Genomic DNA, 17,500 nt, shown 5'->3' on the forward strand with positions numbered 1-17,500 from the left:
CTAGTGCGTAGTTGACATTGGGTAAAATACCGTGGTTGCCGGAGGAATTTTTTTTTCAAGGTCGAATAGAATGCTCAGCGATTCCAAATCAACGGCCGAGGACGAAATAAAATACCTCTGGTCGCACGACCCCAGATCGGCATTTCCATGCGCAGAGACAGTTCAGATTTCTCGTCAAACCAGTTTTGGCCGCCAAGCTGAGACTGCTTCCCACGGGACGCAATGAAGCGCATTTTTAAAAAGCATTCCTGAAAATTGTGATTACAGTGATGAGTATTCGTTTCAACAGCTTTAATTATTTTGGAGCAATTAAGCGATGTTGTATTGATTTTAGGTGCGTAAGATTGATTTATTTGACGAAAACTTTTTCCCTCAGAGCGAACTTGAACTTGTTTAAAACAGGATTTCATACCCGCATGACTACTCCGAGGGTGGGGAGGGAGGGGTACGGGGTGAGGGGTGAGGGGAAATGGGTGGTGGTAGTGGGGTGAAGGCTACATGAAACAACCCAAACCTTTACGAAAGTGGTAACCTTAGACCTAAACATCATCTAAAGCATAGTGTTTAGGCCGTAGGTTAGTATTTTTGTAAAGGTTTGGGTTGTTTCAGCTATTGTACCCTTCACCTCCTACCCCACCCTTAGAATAGTCATGCCGTTTCATACTGTAATAGCAGAAAGATAGAGATCGCTCCCTAAAGTGCAGGATAGAAGATTTCGAAATTCGACCAACTTTTACCTCTCCGTACCATTTTTCGTCCCTAATTCCTCCGTTCCCAGACACAGTTGCATCAAATGTTGACGAGTTCAACTTTTTTCATAATTAATGAATCCCCCGACCGCTGTCAAACGAGCTTAAGTATCTACAAGCGCTCTCACGCGCGAATCGATAAGCAAAATAATCTAACTACAATTATAATGGATCTTTTCACGTTGTCAAAGCCGTTATAGTGCCTGGAGGTACTGAAGCAGCACACGGACCATCGGAACAAGCCCCGGGGGGAGGAGGGGGGGAGACTCCCATATGAAACAGACGGGGATGCTCGTCGTCTCGCTTAGGGGTGTAAATTTTGGAATTTGGTCTCGCTTAGGGTGTTCCGGGCAAAGCGCCAATATTTTAAGCCGCCAAGGTCTCGTTTAGGGTTCCGAGAAGAAACACAGAATTACGCGAAGAGAAACAGAAGTCAATTTTTCTTTTTAACTTGTTTTTAGGGGTCAAAATTTCCCTTAGCCACGCCCAGATTAGTCTCCTTTAGGGGTCACATAAAGCTTGAGCCACGCCCAGATGGTCTCCTTTAGGGCTTAAATTCAAAATTTCCGACGAGCATCCCCGTCTGTTCCATATGGGAGTCCCCGTTCCTGAATCATGATCTGGGCATTCGCGCACGAACCACCTTCCCTGTACGCGAAGTGCAAGTTGCTCAGGTGGTCGTCCACAATCTCCTAAGCATGGATCTTGTAGACAAGTTTCTCAAAGGCACAAGGGATGACTGGTGTCACGTTGATTCACCGGTAGTCCCCATTGTCCATCGGAATCTCCACTTTGGGGAGAGGGTTGATGTTGGCTTTCTTCCATGATTTTGACCAAGTGTGAGTGGAGAATGAGACGTTCCACAGGCTAGTTACAATAGGTGTAAATATCTCAGCCTGGTTTCTCCATTCCCAATACGGGATCTGGTCCGGACCGGTGTCAGTTTTCTTCAACCTTTCTAATACGTACCAGACCTGTCTTTCACTATTTTCTGGGACCTCATAGTCTTCCTCTATTGCCATAGGAGTTGGCTCTATATAATTAGCATCCGAACATAGATCACAAAAATAGTTGTTCGCCGGAAATCAACGAAAACATTTGGAAATCGCCACAATTCCCTGGCTCCGTCGAAACAAGGCCGTTTGATTGTTGATTATCGGCTACGATACGTTTTCGTCGCTTTTAGAGTTGTATGTTCATTTCCAACACTCTAGCCCCTTTCTAACAACGCTTTTCCATTTTACAGCTAAACAAGGCATATTTTGTTTGATTCTACGTCTGAAAACCTGGAAAAATGTCCCTGAAATAGAGGATATAGTGTATCTTAATCCGAGAAAGGCAGTTAAATCGAGAGAATTCGAACACTTCATCGGTTTTGTATATTTTTTCGCGGCCTAGTAATTTATTTGACACTCAAAAAAGGTGTCTCTTTATCGAACGTGCAAAAATTATGTACCGTAAGACGGTTTCTCGTCGGGCTCCCTGACTGCCCTCCATTGCTGCATCACAAAACCCCAATACATGCGCAAGCGCTATGCCCTAGGTAACAAAAAAAAGTTACACGGGATCTGACTGACCCATTGAAGGAGTGACAGCCAGCTTCCCTCCAATAACTCGGAATATGGCTGCGCCATTTTTTGTTGTTCAGAAAGGGAGTAAGAATTGCTATCTAATGTGTTAAAATTTGTATTTTTGTATGTATTTATGCAGCGTTGCTGGAGTCAAGCAGTAGTCAGACAACAGATGAGAACAAGGTGGTACAAGAGACCAACACAGCACATCTCCAGCCTCTCCTAGGCGTGGCACCGTTAGCTCCTGTACCTCTGAACAAGGAAAGATGTTATCAGTCGGCTATGCTGGAGGCAGCCTACCATCATCTACCCCTTCCTGCAGATTCCGAAAACGTCAGGTGTCATTAATAACTAGTCTCCTTTTAGGTGAAACTTGTTGGTCATGCTACTCGATTGAAATAGAGTTATCTTCAAGGTAGCTATGGACCTTTCAGCCGTTTTTGTCTTATTTTCTTGAAAACGAGTTAAATTTCTTATTCCTCTTAGAAAAGATGAAAAAATGTCTTTCATTTCGTATTCAAGTTGATAGAAAAGGACAACTCGAGCAATTTTATGACAGACAATTCCTTTCTCGTTTGTTAATTCCTTCTTAACTGATGACCGATGTGTTAAGATTTGTTTTACTTCTGTTCGGGAGGGCGTGTCAGTGTTTGAATCCCAGAGAGGTGCTGTAAACCGAAGGCCCCGTTTCACTAGTAGTAGAAGTAGTTGTAGTAGTTAATTAAAATTATTATTTGCAGCCCGAGAGCTAAATTACATAATTATCTATATGTATGTGTATACAATTATAGAATATCTAAGAAAATTACAACTATATACAATAAATTACAAATCAAAATCAAATCAAAAGGAAACTTGGCAGCAGCGAATGACTTAAAACTCTTTTCCCTAGCCCGCACCGGAAATGATTCATCAACGAATCTTTCTTGTAAGATTCGTAGCGCAGCGTCCTTTTCATCGATCACGCTGAAATTTGGCGTGTTTACTGGGGAGATATATCCCCAGTTTCCCTGAAAATCTCGGCTTTCTAGCTTTCATGACGCCTACATGACGGCCATTCTAATTTAGGCAATTTGAGCCGATGCGATGACCAAATTTTCAATCGATCGCCGAGCTCTCGCGAAGCGGTTTTTCTAAAGTTATTCAGCCAAAAAATTACACTACATGCTTCGGAATAGATAAAGAAAAGGATTTGTGGTTCATTGGATGGGATTTCAAGCGTTAAAATCGCTGAAAAGGTAAGATTAATTATTTAGCGAAGCAATGCGTGTCTGGGAGCACATGGTCCTTTGATTTCACAGAATTGTGTTTTTCCTCAAAATATTCGCTTGTTTTCGCTTTCGCTCGCACATATTTACCTTTATTACATGTCCAGTGAATAGTTTTATCCTCTGGGATGAATTTTCCGTCGAAAAATCGGTTATTTGGGTGGTTTTTGGCAAACAGATGTTCATTATTCGTAATGCGATCGCTTCCGTTGCCGTTAGCAACGGGTCGCAAATTTGCCTTGTCATCACCTTATCACATTACGCATTGATCGCTAATCCGATTATCTCAAAAAAATCCAAAAATATTCGTGCCTCATCAGTTTTCGGTCAAATTTATGGCCAAGAAAGCTGATAAATTGAAGAAAATTTTATTTTCCAGCCAAAAATTCGTAATCAACGCTAAAATGACCAATTTTTGCTTGGAAAACTTTTTTTTTTGTTATTTTTCTTAAATTTTTTCGTTCAACTTTCGCTTTTATAAAAGGTTTCAGTTGTCTGTAAATAAGTTATATGCTGTTGGAAAGCTTATTTTCTTAGCTTTAAAATGATGTATTTTTTTCCCCCTAACTTTAAATATTTTTTGAGAAAAATAACTTTTTTTGGCGATGGCAGATTTACCGCGGTTTTCTCGCGGTTGGGAAGGTAGGGAAAAGAGTTAAACTTTCTACTAATATTCCTGTATTATAGCTGCTAACCCCAACCGAGACGAGGAAAACAGCATCGCTGCCCATGTTGTGGGAAGGGCTCATAAATCACCCACCCAAGGACAGGATGATTTATGACCCCTTCCCACAGTCAACATGGGGAGCGAATATGTTTTCCTTGTCGCTGTTGGGGTTGGCAGCTATAATACCTAAATTCGCATGCTCGCGAAAAGTAGGGCACGGAGGTACTGGTGTTGTGGTCAGTGTTTGCCTGGATTGGCTGGAAGGGCCTTTCAGGGAATGAGAACTTAAAAACAAAATCATATAGCCAGAATTCAGGCTATTTGCTGGGGAACCTTCATTAAAAATTAAACGAAAGGGAGAAGGGATCCTTGAACTTATAAACATGTGAAAAATTGAGGTAGCTTCAAAGGGATTTGAAACTGTGACCTCTGCGATCACAGACAATACAATCATGATGCTCTACCAACAAGTTCAAGTTTAAGTTTAGCCTCAATACAGAGCATGAAGTGCTTAAAGGGGCGATGTCACGCAAAATGATGAAATTTCATGACACCCAAAATTCCCAAAAAGTAGAATGAAACATGGCAATAACCACTTAAAACCGTTGAACAACATAAAAGAAGTACAGCAAAAGGGAAGGGCAGCATGGTTGCACACAAATGGACAAGATTGAAACGGATTCCATTTGGGTAATCTTGAATAAAGTCGGCCCGACGTTTTTTGTTTATGGCAAATCGCCTGCATGGCAAAGGTCGTTTTTGCTCAGAATCATCTTGCCTGTGATGCAACGATAATTTTATCAGTAAAGCAATTCCATATTACCATTTTCGAGTTTTAAACGCGTGATTAACTTAAGATTTCCCCGAAACACGCTAAAATATTGTGACATAGCCCCTTTAAAATATTAAAGAAGCTAATGGCGAGGAAGCCTAAAGGAAACCACAGGGCTTATAAAAGATAAGCTCCCTCCGAACTGAGTTGTGAAGCCACTCAGTGGGAGCAGGTCAATTTGTTGGGCTAAGGTGTTTTCATGAAAGGACTCGCTGAATGAAATAGATGCATAGATTAAAGGGTGCAGGTTATAGACGAAAAGGAGAAGTGAACTATTAAGCTCCGGTCTTTATTGCCTCACAGGCCTCTTCGATTTTATTCGGGCTAAAGCCAGACGATAATATTCATTAGTGCAAGGGACGCTCTAGCTTCGCAGCTCTCTCCGTTGACAATTTCTTGCCTGGAGCACTCGATCGGCAAGAAAAACCAACTTTTAAGCCCTGATTTCTTCGTCAACAGGCCTTTTTTATCGCGCAATCCATATCCAACTCCGGCACATCATCATCAACATCCTCCTCAAGACGTCGACTCCATAGAATTCTTTCAGAGATTGTCCACAGAAACGCTTTTCTTCATTTTCTATTATCAAGAGGTAAGTACCTGGTATCCATGTCACTGATGTTCATTGTGAATAGGTACATAAAGCTAACTAGGTTTTCATGTTGTCTGTTTCATCCAAACAAAGCAATATGTTGTGGTTTAGAAGATACTGCCCAAATGCAGTGTGAATAAAGGAACCCAAAACAACATGCGACAATACTGTGTTTGGGATTTTAAAAGTGACGTGACCATTACCGATTAGGTGCAACCTAGTTCACGATAGTGTGCGCCCCTTGCGTACCTTGTGAAAAAAACCTGGGCCAGTTGTTTCGAAATAGGGGGCCTGCTAAACTAGGAGAAATACTGTTCAACCTAGTTTAGATTTTCAGTAATCGTACTTAACCCCGAGTGAAAACTAACAGTAACACTGTTGCAAGAGTCTTTCAGTAGCCTAAGGAAGAGAGGTAACGCAACTTTTGTTTTGTTGTTTCCTTCAAATATCGATAGTCTGAAACAAGACAGCTGTAAAGAGGTTCAATAATTGTGGGTTGATCATTTTACGGAACAAGAGCACAGTACTTGGCATCGAAAGCGTTGAAATAACAGTCCTGGAGATTCCACCCCAGATACATGATGTGGTTTCAAAGACACGAAGAGCCCAAAGCAATCACTGACAAATACAAACAAGTAAGTTTTAACCAGGGCGTGTTACTAAGAAGTAGGCATTGCTTTTTACCGTTTCTGTGAAAGCTGAAGGCATCTTTTCTTTAGTTCAGACAAGCCCATAAAACTGAAACTGTAACACTCAAAATTAAAAGACAACGCTTCTGCGCATAACTTCTTGCTTTAACTTCATTCTTTTTCTTTTTGACAACATGGTCAAAACCCAGCCTTTTAAAGGGTCGAATACCGGAAGTCGGGTTTTAAAGATTGCCCCTAGCTGGGCACCCTGCTAGCTGAGCCTTTCTTTTGCTTGCTCGATTTTGGCGTTCTCGAGAAAGGCTGTGCTTGAATCGAGTAAGATCTTTATTGAATATGCGCTGCATGTTGCCAGGATACAGTCTCGAACCCAAGCCTAATATGCCAGATCTCGCCGCCATCTTGGTTTTTCATGGTACAGCGGGCTCAATTATAACCATCGGTTTTGTCACTAAACGGACGCTCGCACTGGAAAAACCGGTTTGACGAGAGAAAACAAGATTGACTAGTCCAGAAGTTCGGGCTGCGGCGGCTTCAAAGAGTTGACGCGATTCGGGCAGAGCCTACTTTTCTCCTCCTCAGTAAAGAAAAAGACAAAAGGAGGCTCAGCTCGCAGGGTGCTATCTGGGATAAGCTTAAGGACTATTAATCGGAGGGTCGTGTCCGACAACCCTTGTTCGAACTCCTTGAACACGTTAAAGAACCGACACACTCTTCGCAAGGAATTCAGGGATTGAAGAGAGTGTACGACTACGAGTTTTTTGTTTTAAGCACTGAGGCGCATCAAGGTTGTAAGGGAGAGGAGGAAAAAGAACGCCGTTCCTTTTTCACCTCTTCTTCTGTTTCTCTTTTTGCACTTGATGGTATGTTACCGAGTGACCAGACATTTAAAGAGATTTATTATCGCGTTTGCGGCAAACGTTTTGTTAGAAATGGAAAAAAAATGTCAGTTTGATTTAGCTCATTTGCCTGTTACCTGTAAACAAGCAAGACAGTTAAAATGAGAGAATTTTGACACTGATATGACATTTAGAAGCCTGTCGTTTTCCTTTTGTCATTTCACGAAAACGCGTTGCTAAATCCCTCTATTGCGTCTCTGCGAGACGAAAGCTTCATTCTACTGGTCAACTGGTTAAAGTAGTACGTAACCTGCGATCAGGCGTACTTTTCTTTAGACAGGTACCTTTTAGCTCCCTGTCTGAAGAAAAGTACTCCTGATTGCAGGTTAAGTAGTACGGCAATCCGACATCAAGTAAAGAATACCTGAAGCACGGTTAAACACAGTACCACAACTTGGCTGAATAACGTTTACCCTACGAGTACTAGCTCTCTTGTTTACAGACTTTTAATTCCCCACGTTGTGTTTGATTACAAATTATTCTTCTTAGATTTTTCCAGCTGCTTTAATAATCTTTTACGCGGATAATTTCCTTCTCTTGATTGGATAAAAGGTAAGCAAAACTACTGCTTTGCATGTTGTCTCTTCTAGTGCTTTCAGTTGATGCGTGAAATATGACGTCGACCATCCCTGCGTGAGGAAGAGAAAACGAAACACTGAATTAGTGGCATAAATTAAATTGACAACTGCTTAACCTACTGGAAATGGTCTGTGTCATTTTATTGTACATGGTTTTATCTTCATGCTGTGAAAAGAGTTTTTTTTCAACGTGGACACGACGATGCTAGGAAAAAATCGAAATGCTCCTTCGCGGACAGGTGCACATGCTCCTCTTGCATGGTTTCCTATAAAACGTGCGAAAGTATTTACTATGCTATCCGTTATCTTTGTTAAACTTGTATGGAGTGTTGGCTTTTTTATATTAAGCATGCATTTCTCGTGAGCGAACGAAAACAAAATGGCTCCTCAGTTTTGCTAACTTCAGGGACTCAAGATATAAAAATTGGTCAACATTTCTCTCTGACTCTGAAGCCGAAACTTTTCCATAAAATACTCAAGGGTAAACGTCATGTATCACAATGTCACAATGTCACAATGCCACAATGTTGTTAGTTGTGTTTTACTTGTTAAGCCAATGACCAAGGAAAGGAAAAAAATAACGGTATTAAAAACACTTTAAAATGAGCAACCTTGCATTACGAAGCTTTGATGACAGGATTAACAACGTATTAATAAAACTAATAACAGAGAGGTTAAGCATGACGTTAATGCCAAATGGGAAACGTCGGATTGAAATTGGGGTTTTGCCAAAAGTGTAAGAACCGTGCTTGATATTAGCTCATTTCTGTCCTGTTAGCTCCAGATTTCAAGCAACTTCTCAAAGGAACGGGACAAGTTAAAATGAGAGAATTTTCACTCTTTTATGATAACCAGTTTCCGTTGGCCGTAAACTTCATGCTTAACCTGTCTAATTTTAGTTTACTGAGCTACTTGATTTTGTTGACATAAATGACTTTTTTGTCTATGTAAGTGAAAATCAAACAATTTTAACATCAAAAACGAATCTGTGAACTTACAAACATTGGAAAAATGTACTCACCTCTCATCGTGTTCTTGTGGTAATTTAGTGGACCGCCGAGACCTGGCAGAGGCATCTCCTGTGCCATCGGCTGGCAAAATCTTGAAAAGCAGCGCACTGATGACCATGCCTACGATTCCACCAAATAATGCACACCAAAGCATCTGTTTAGAAATCTCCATTCCCTTCTGTCTTGATTTGTTTGCTGTTCAATCTTTGTTTGGAAGCTTCAGAAAGTTAACGTCAAAGTGATCGTTCAGATCGTACACACACACAAAAAAAACTGCGTTTTACGTCAACCAAGCAGCAAGAGTGGGCGGCTCTCACTGTCTGAAGACCAGTCTCTTGTAATTTAAATTTTAAGAGATTAGGCATTGGCGGAAAATCAATCTTTTTGCTCTAGGGCCACATTCTTGTTTTTCTCATTGTCATGCAAATATTATAATTTTGTAAGTTAATCTTTTTTGAGTAGGGTAGAGTTTGTTTGTTTTTTTTTATGTTCGAAGTCAGTTTATTTGCTGTAAGCCAAACATATAATTTGCGCAATTCTTGGTTGACGATTAGTTCTAAGGATTTGAGAGTTTTGTTTGCATACAAGATATCCGAATCATCAGCAAAGAGGTAGAAGTTTAACTCGCCGTCGGAGATTTGAATATCATTAACATATAAAAGGAATAGCAATGGACCCAGAACGGAGCCCTGAGGCGCACCACAGGAAACGTCGATCCTTGAAGATACATGATGAAGACCTATTTGAGTTGTCTGGGTTCGACCTCGTAAGTAAGATGAAAACCACCTCTTTATCACGCCACATAATACAAACCATATCTGTGAGACTGGAACAGAGTAATTTATGTCACCTGCAACTTACTTCATGTACTATCGATCTCAGACGTCAGTGGACAAGGGCTTTTTTCAGCCCACTTCACGGACTTTTGATTTCCAGTCTGGGGTTAAAAAATTCTGATCACGAGATAACATTTTTTGTGGCTCTGCGGTTTCGAAAGTACCGATCAAGTGGCCGAGAAAAGAAAAAAACCTCCACCTGGTTCTTATTTCCTCAGACAAGGCTTTTCCTAGGTTACCCGTAATAGCTTCGGCCAGCCACTTGATCGGTATCTCCGAAACCGCAGAGCCACAAAAATGTTATCACGTGATCAGATTTTTTTTAACCGCAGACTGATATCAACGGTCCGTGAACAGACGTCTGTCTGAGATCGATAGTAGGCAGCTATTTTGTAGGCGCTTGTTTCCTCCCCCCCCCCCTCCCCAGCACTCGCTGCTTATCCGAAAAATTGTCAATTCCACCAAAAACACCGTGGATGACCGGTAAGTACCCTGGGTGCGAGAGAAAGTGATCCCCCCTTTGAAAAATCCTAGCTACGCCCCTGCAAAGTGAAGCCTTTTCACTTGTTGGCGTTAAAATCTGGAATGCGATACCTACAACATGTAGTCTCAAAAACTTATCCTAAAACCTTTCTTAAAAAATCATTAGAACAAAACTAATTGAAATTCTAGAAACTGAAAACTCTTATGCCGAAATATAATAGATATACCTTAATTAATAAGATGAAAGATTAAATTTCTAACTGTTGCAGTTGTATGTAATGTTCATTGTATAAAAATTGTGTTTAATTATTGTGTACAGTCTGGCTTGCCACGATTAGCGCTTCGCTATTTGCAAGCCAGCGTAGTATTAATTTAAAGTGTTTACTGTAAACAAATACTGAAATTGAAAACTTCGACTGAAAGCGTCCAAGCCGAACTTTTCCCCGATTGCAGCTACATGCTGTCCAGCAAATCATTCTTGAAAACGTGTGCTTTGTCGTCTTACAAAATTTGTCGTAAATGGCAGGATATATTTTAACTTCTTCCAAGAAGACAGGGGCACCCAACGTCAATTTTCGGAAAATATCTGTTCGGAAGACGATTTGAGATCTAGAATTTTCGGAATATTTGTTGTAAAATTCCTTGCCTTGCCTGCCTGTCCTAGGATTTTCGAACATTTAAAACATGGTATAATTGCCCACTATTAACGGCTTTTTATCCTAAAAAGGTCACCTAGAATTTTCGGGAGCCTTTTTTCTGGCTGAAATTTTCGAAAAGGTAAGTTTTGGTCCCTAGAATTTTCGGATCACTAGACTTTCAGCTAGGGCATCCGAACAGATTAAAAAATTTTAGGGGATAAAAATATGCCTATATCTACCGTTTAAATACAAAAATACGTTTAACAATGCTATGTTTAAGTGGTTTTGAACTATATTCTCGTTGGATGCCCCTGAGAAGAGTGAAGTGTTCAATTCCTTAGTGTGGATGCCGCTATTTTGGAACACATTAAAAGCAATGAACTATGCGATAAGAGTCATGATTTTTGGGATAGCCTTCGATCGTCTGAAAATGTTTCCATATTTACACGATCGTCCCAATTGTCCGTATAGAACTCAGTTCTATCCAAACGATCGCGGTCGTCTCAGTCGTCTGGGTTGTGTTTCCATATAATCGCGAGGTGCAGCCAAAATGGTTTACAAGCGACATCCGTCTAGGGAAACAAAGGAACGTGATATGCTTCTTAACGAAGCCCGTAAAACCAATTAGAATCTGATTGGATTTCGTTTAAGCAAGCAAAAAACAAACTCACCGAGGTGATTAGAAGTACAAAGCAAGCTTACTTCAAGAACAAATTTTCCGAAAATAAGAACAATCATTGTTCTTTTTTTCGGAAGAAATGTTCTTGAAGTGAGCTTCTTGCGACAGGAAAATTTCTGGAACTTGATCAAATGTCTGTCTAAGGACGATGAACAAAAGCAGTTTGGAATCACAGATCTGTCGGAAAATGAAGAACATATTTCGAATAAGACTACGTTTACACTAGATGGAAAGTTTCCGGATTCATCAACTTTAGGGGCTTCGGTCTTTCTTCCATGATTTTGTACAAGTGTGAGTGGAAAGTGAGAAGTTCCACCAGGAGTACCCAACGGAGCCGCTCTTCAAAATACCCGCTCTACAGGGCAGAATTGCGCTGGCTGGGAAATTGAACATTCGCTACTTAACTTGCTGGAAAGTCTTTATAACCACCACGCTTGCTGGGAAATTATGTTGCAACGCGGGTCCTGGCTGGATAAAAAAATCTCTAGTTTGTAGAGTTTGTTTTTCTCGTGGTAACCGTACTATAAAAAAATATATCTATCTTCGCACCGTTGAATAGTTCCTCATTTTCCAGGGATAGTAGAGCGAGCGAAACATGCAATTAATTGAGTGTGAAAATCAAGCCACGCGAGGAAGGTGAAACGCGATCTCGCGCCAATACCTTTGAAATCCCTCTAATTGACGTATTTTGCCAGTACAATATCTTTTTTCCTATTATTGACTGGGGTGTGTCATTTTTAAGTTATGCAATAAAGCAAGGCTTATCTCATGCTGTGAATCCCTGTGAAATAGTTGCAACACACATTTGAGCACACAGCACCGCTGGCGGTCTCGTATTGTTTGCTCGGTTTCGCTTTCGGTTTACATTTATCTTATTGTAGCTTGGAAGAAACCTCCTGCTTGTTTCGTTAGATTGTTAGGTTTTTTGTCCAGTTAGCGGCTACAGGCAACTGGTCGATTCTGTGAAGTCAGCCAAAAGTTAAGGTAAGGAAAATGTTACGTTTTTTTTCTGATCTAGTCAGTTTAGGAAACGCCTCTGGAAAATGTTTTTTTCAAAACAATTCTCTACCGATAGAAGACGCATAGTGTTTCCGTTGAATAATGCACAACATTAGCAGAACACATTCAAATCTCATTTCAAGTGGTTGTAATTGGCCAAGCTGGAATTTTCCGTTGGAACTGTTTGCCAATGGTCACAATTTTAATACTGCACATATCTCATTTAGTGTAAGGTTTTGCTTCATAGGGGACGAGAAGCTAAAAACATTGTTACGTTGTTTTAGGGGAAGAAATTCAAAACTAAGATTTGTTTAAACACAATCTCCCTTTAGATCCTGTAGATCGCGGCTTCTTTGGGTGGCGGGAAACGTCGTTCAATTGCGGTCATTTCGAAGGCGTTGAGCTAATGGCCAGATATCTTTTTGATCTTTGAAGATCGCATTCGGTAAGAGAATTTTATGTTTGTTCTTCTTAAGCGTACTACACCCAATTTCCCATCAAAATCGAGAGTCCATTTTCACCGTTACTTTATGTTAGAGCAACGTTTCGCCTTGAAATGTGACATTTCAACGCTCACTGAGGTCTGTGCCGTGAATTGTATTTGACGGTAAATTTCAATCGCTGGTCTTTTCCATTTGCATGTACCTAAGCATCTGTACGCTAAAATTATATTATTTCGTGGAAATTTTTCAGAGGGACTGCCTACCAAGATTTTCTCCAGGTGAAAACTGAATAAAGTCGTCTATATAAACATTGAAGTGTTTTTCTTGTCAATCATTTGTTGCCAATCAAGTAATATTTTTCTTACGCGTATGATGATGATAAGGCAAAGACAAATCCCTCATTGACCAATAGTGCAAAGTACAAATTGTCTCTAGTGTGTATGTAGGCTTAGGTAATAAAAATTGCCAGGGGGCAAATTTCGGTTTGCGTTTTGTCAAGACAATTCAAAGTTTGTCCGCGAGTATAGACAGGCTCCTTTTATTTTAAATTTCCTTATTGTTTACGCTTGCGTTACAAAAGGGGAATAGTGCAGATATGGGAAACTACACACTGAGCTAATAACAAACACAAAGGGCTGAAAAGGAATGGTGTCAGCTTTTATTAAGAACTTTTCATGAGCAGTCTAATCACTTCCTGAATAGACAAAACGTGTGTGAATAACAAGGCAAAGAAAGTTGCAAATATCAGGTTAACGAAATCTCATCTGACACGTTCCCCCAGGAATTTCTCATTCAGTTTCATCCGAAATTTCTGTCGGCGTGGTACACTGTTCGTGGGAATCACGTGCGCCGGCAGTAAAGGTCGCGTAGGTGTTAAATACAATAACTCATTTATTTCCTGTTTATTGAATAAATGCATTGTTGCATCTAAAGTAGGTCATCACTGGGTCATTATGTCTTGAATTTCAACCCAGTGACCTTGTTTTATTTCCTTGATCGACCTCTGTTTCAAGCTTATAAACAAAAATACCAAAGCGAATTAGGAAAAAGAGAACGTGTGAAAACCTTATTTAGAACTAATTTAAAATTAAGGTTCTTTGCCTGCAATGTGATTTTAAACTAAACAAAAACTTTTTTGCGAGACTTAGGAGAAGATGTTTATGGGAGAGGTTGCTTGACAAATTTTGAGAGTTCCTTTTTAATTCTCTGTGTTAAAAAGAAAACAGTTTATGACAGCGTAGTGCGCAATTCAATACTAGGCCCTTGTGGTCCTTATTGAAAAATCTGACTTTTTTCATACGTTCCATTCTACAGGTTTCAAATATCTTGGCAGAACTTTAAGATGCTGTACGTAGCAATGTGCACATCACTTTTGACTCATGAAATCTACATTTTGCTGATTGGTGTCACCGTGTGGAGTTAAAGTCAAACGGTCGAGTTTTATTTGGTGCCATTGCAATTAAAGCTTAACTCGAAACTGTTAAAGTCAAATCTAATAAATCTGTAATAAGAAAGTCGCGGTAAACTTTTCCCTGATCTTAAACTTTCCACCAGTTCTGGTGTGAAACTTTTGCGGTGATTGTCTGACCACATACGACCATGGCTTTTGCTGTGAAACTTTGCACCAGTTCTGGTGTGAAACTTTTGCGGTGATTGTCTAACCAACTACGACCATGGCTTTTGCTGTGAAACTTTGCACCAGTTCTGGTGTGAAACTTTTGCGGTGATTGTCTGACCAACTACGACCATGGCTTTTGCTGTCAAACTTTGCACCAGTTCTGGTGTGAAACTTTTGCGGTGATTGTCTGACCACATACGACCATGGCTTTTGCTGTGAAACTTTGCACCAGTTCTGGTGTGAAACTTTTGCGGTGATTGTCTGACCAACTACGACCATGGCTTTTGCTGTGAAACTTTGCACCAGTTCTGGTGTGAAACTTTTGCGGTGATTGTCTGACCAACTACGACCATGGCTTTTGCTGTGAAACTTTGCACCAGTTCTGGTGTGAAACTTTTGCGGTGATTGTCTGACCAACTACGACCATGGCTTTTGCTGTGAAACTTTGCACCAGTTCTGGTGTGAAACTTTTGCGGTGATTGTCTGACCACATACGACCACAGCTTTTGCTGTGAAACTTTGCACCAGTTCTGGTGTGAAACTTTTGCGGTGATTGTCTGACCACATACGACCACGGCTTTTGCTGTGAAACTTTGCACCAGTTCTGGTGTGAAACTTTTGCGGTGATTGTCTGACCACATACGACCACGGCTTTTGCTGTGAAACTTTGCACCAGTTCTGGTGTGAAACTTTTGCGGTGATTGTCTGACCACATACGACCACGGCTTTTGCTGTGAAACTTTGCACCAGTTCTGGTGTGAAACTTTTGCGGTGATTGTCTGACCAACTATGACCATGGCTTTTGCTGTAAAACTTTGCACCAGTTCTGGTGTGAAACTTTTGCGGTGATTGTCTGACCACATACGACCACGGCTTTTGCTGTGAAACTTTGCACCAGTTCTGGTGTGAAACTTTTGCGGTGATTGTCTGACCAACTACGACCATGGCTTTTGCTGTGAAACTTTGCACCAGTTCTGGTGTGAAACTTTTGCGGTGATTGTCTGACCAACTACGACCATGGCTTTTGCTGTGAAACTTTGCACCAGTTCTGGTGTGAAACTTTTGCGGTGATTGTCTGACCACATACGACCACGGCTTTTGCTGTGAAACTTTGCACCAGTTCTGGTGTGAAACTTTTGCGGTGATTGTCTGACCACATACGACCACGGCTTTTGCTGTGAAACTTTGCACCAGTTCTGGTGTGAAACTTTTGCGGTGATTGTCTGACCAACTATGACCATGGCTTTTGCTGTAAAACTTTGCACCAGTTCTGGTGTGAAACTTTTGCGGTGATTGTCTGACCACATACGACCACGGCTTTTGCTGTGAAACTTTGCACCAGTTCTGGTGTGAAACTTTTGCGGTGATTGTCTGACCACATACGACCACGGCTTTTGCTGTGAAACTTTGCACCAGTTCTGGTGTGAAACTTTTGCGGTGATTGTCTGACCAACTATGACCATGGCTTTTGCTGTGAAACTTTGCACCAGTTCTGGTGTGAAACTTTTGAGGGAATGGTTTCCAGTTTATTGAAACAGCATGATTAATGCATTGACTTTGCAGGTCGCATTTCACTTAAATGCCGAATTGCTATAGTGCACCACCAAGGGGAAAAAGAATTATACTAACATTTGACTCTGTGTTCATTGCGTTATTTGTTTACGTGTCATCTTGATCGCCCTGCAACTACTTCCGAAGTTCACATTTTAGCGAGGACCTCTATTTCAAGAAACTGTGAGTACAGCTTATTATTATTATTATTATTGTTGTTATTATCATTAATATTATTAATATTTATTATTATTATTAATTTTCATATATTATTGAATTATATATTACTATTGATGTTTATAGTACCTTCGACAATTATGTATTGAAACCTTGCTGGCTGGCTCATAACGTACGCCAACGCTCGCAGGCAAACTCCAAAGTCCCTTATGCGCTGGCTGGCAATATGTGTCGTTTCGCATTTTAAAATATGCTGGCTGGTTAAAAGCTGTCTCGCACGATGGCTGGCTGGGAGTTTCATTTCCTGAGACTCTTGCTCGCTGGCAGTGAAGAGCGGGTATTTTTTTCCCAGGAAAGTTAAATATTAACGAAGATTGACGTAGAAACATTCTAATAGTGGTTAGAACATTATATGAACAATTTTGTCAAAAATGGTCGTTGGGTACTCCTGTTCCACAGGCGAGTTACAAATAGGTGTAACTTTTCCCGCACGCTATCTCCTTTATATAATATCACTTTTCCATGTTACAACTCAAAAAGGCATATTTTGTTTAATTCTACTTCTGAAAACCTGGAAAATTTCCCTGAAATAGAGGATTGTAGTGTCGTGAGTAATTCTGCACGTGTGGAATGTATCGGAACCAATCGTGTTACATCTATTGTTCGCGCTATTTATATAAAGCAGCGGTAATGTATGCACGGTGTGTGTGAAAACCAACGGTCGATCTGTGTGTATTAAAGCGAGTGTTTTTGATGAACTGCGTCTCTACATTGGCGACGAGGATAACCTAAGAATTTCGTCGAGGATTTTGTCGAGGTTTTCGACAAGGCTCTCTCTTAGCGATGCCGGGAGGCGAGACAGAGGCAGGAAGCGGCGATTCGAGCGGTGCTTCGAGTGGTTCGGCTAGAACTTCGGTCGCTTTAGATGTCGGTTGTTTGGAACCATTTAACCCAAAAGGAGAGCCACATAGTTTAAGCCAACGGTGGAAGAGGTGGAAAAGAGCATTCAATCTGTACGTTACAGGGAAAGGGGTTTCGGATGACGGACAGAAGAGAGCTCTGTTTTTACATGTCGCGGGAATGGATGTTCAGGAAATTTACTTCACACTTGTTGCTGAGGCTGAGAGCGCTACTTTCGAGGCAACAGTTAAAGTCCTTGATGATTATTTTGTCCCAAAGGCGAACGTTCCTTTTGAGAGACATCTGTTTCGACAAATTGTGCAGGAAAGTGAAGAAACCGTTGATCAGTTCGTTTGTAGGCTT

General features: G+C 40.8%; 1 protein-coding gene and 1 long non-coding RNA gene across 5 annotated transcripts in view; one reads left to right on the forward strand and one right to left on the reverse strand.

Annotated features, from left to right (window-relative positions):
- The window catches only part of LOC137970022 (uncharacterized), a 38,621-nt gene that overhangs the window by 6,996 nt on the left and 14,125 nt on the right, over window positions 1–17,500 (reverse strand). The window lies entirely within an intron of this gene.
- The window catches only part of LOC137970024 (uncharacterized), a 32,576-nt gene continuing 18,415 nt past the window's right edge, over window positions 3,340–17,500 (forward strand). For 3 of the 4 annotated variants that reach the window (XR_011116755.1, XR_011116754.1, XR_011116752.1), the window contains exons 1-7: window positions 3,340–3,558; window positions 5,547–5,679; window positions 6,135–6,314; window positions 7,715–7,777; window positions 12,362–12,433; window positions 12,781–12,893; window positions 16,073–16,243. This is a non-coding gene — a long non-coding RNA (uncharacterized lncRNA). The remainder of the gene's footprint in view (window positions 3,559–5,546; window positions 5,680–6,134; window positions 6,315–7,714; window positions 7,778–12,361; window positions 12,434–12,780; window positions 12,894–16,072; window positions 16,244–17,500) is intronic. The other variant, XR_011116753.1, reaches the window with a different exon arrangement.

This window comes from Montipora foliosa, chromosome 9 (assembly GCF_036669935.1).
Source record: "Montipora foliosa isolate CH-2021 chromosome 9, ASM3666993v2, whole genome shotgun sequence".
NCBI lineage: Eukaryota > Metazoa > Cnidaria > Anthozoa > Scleractinia > Acroporidae > Montipora > Montipora foliosa.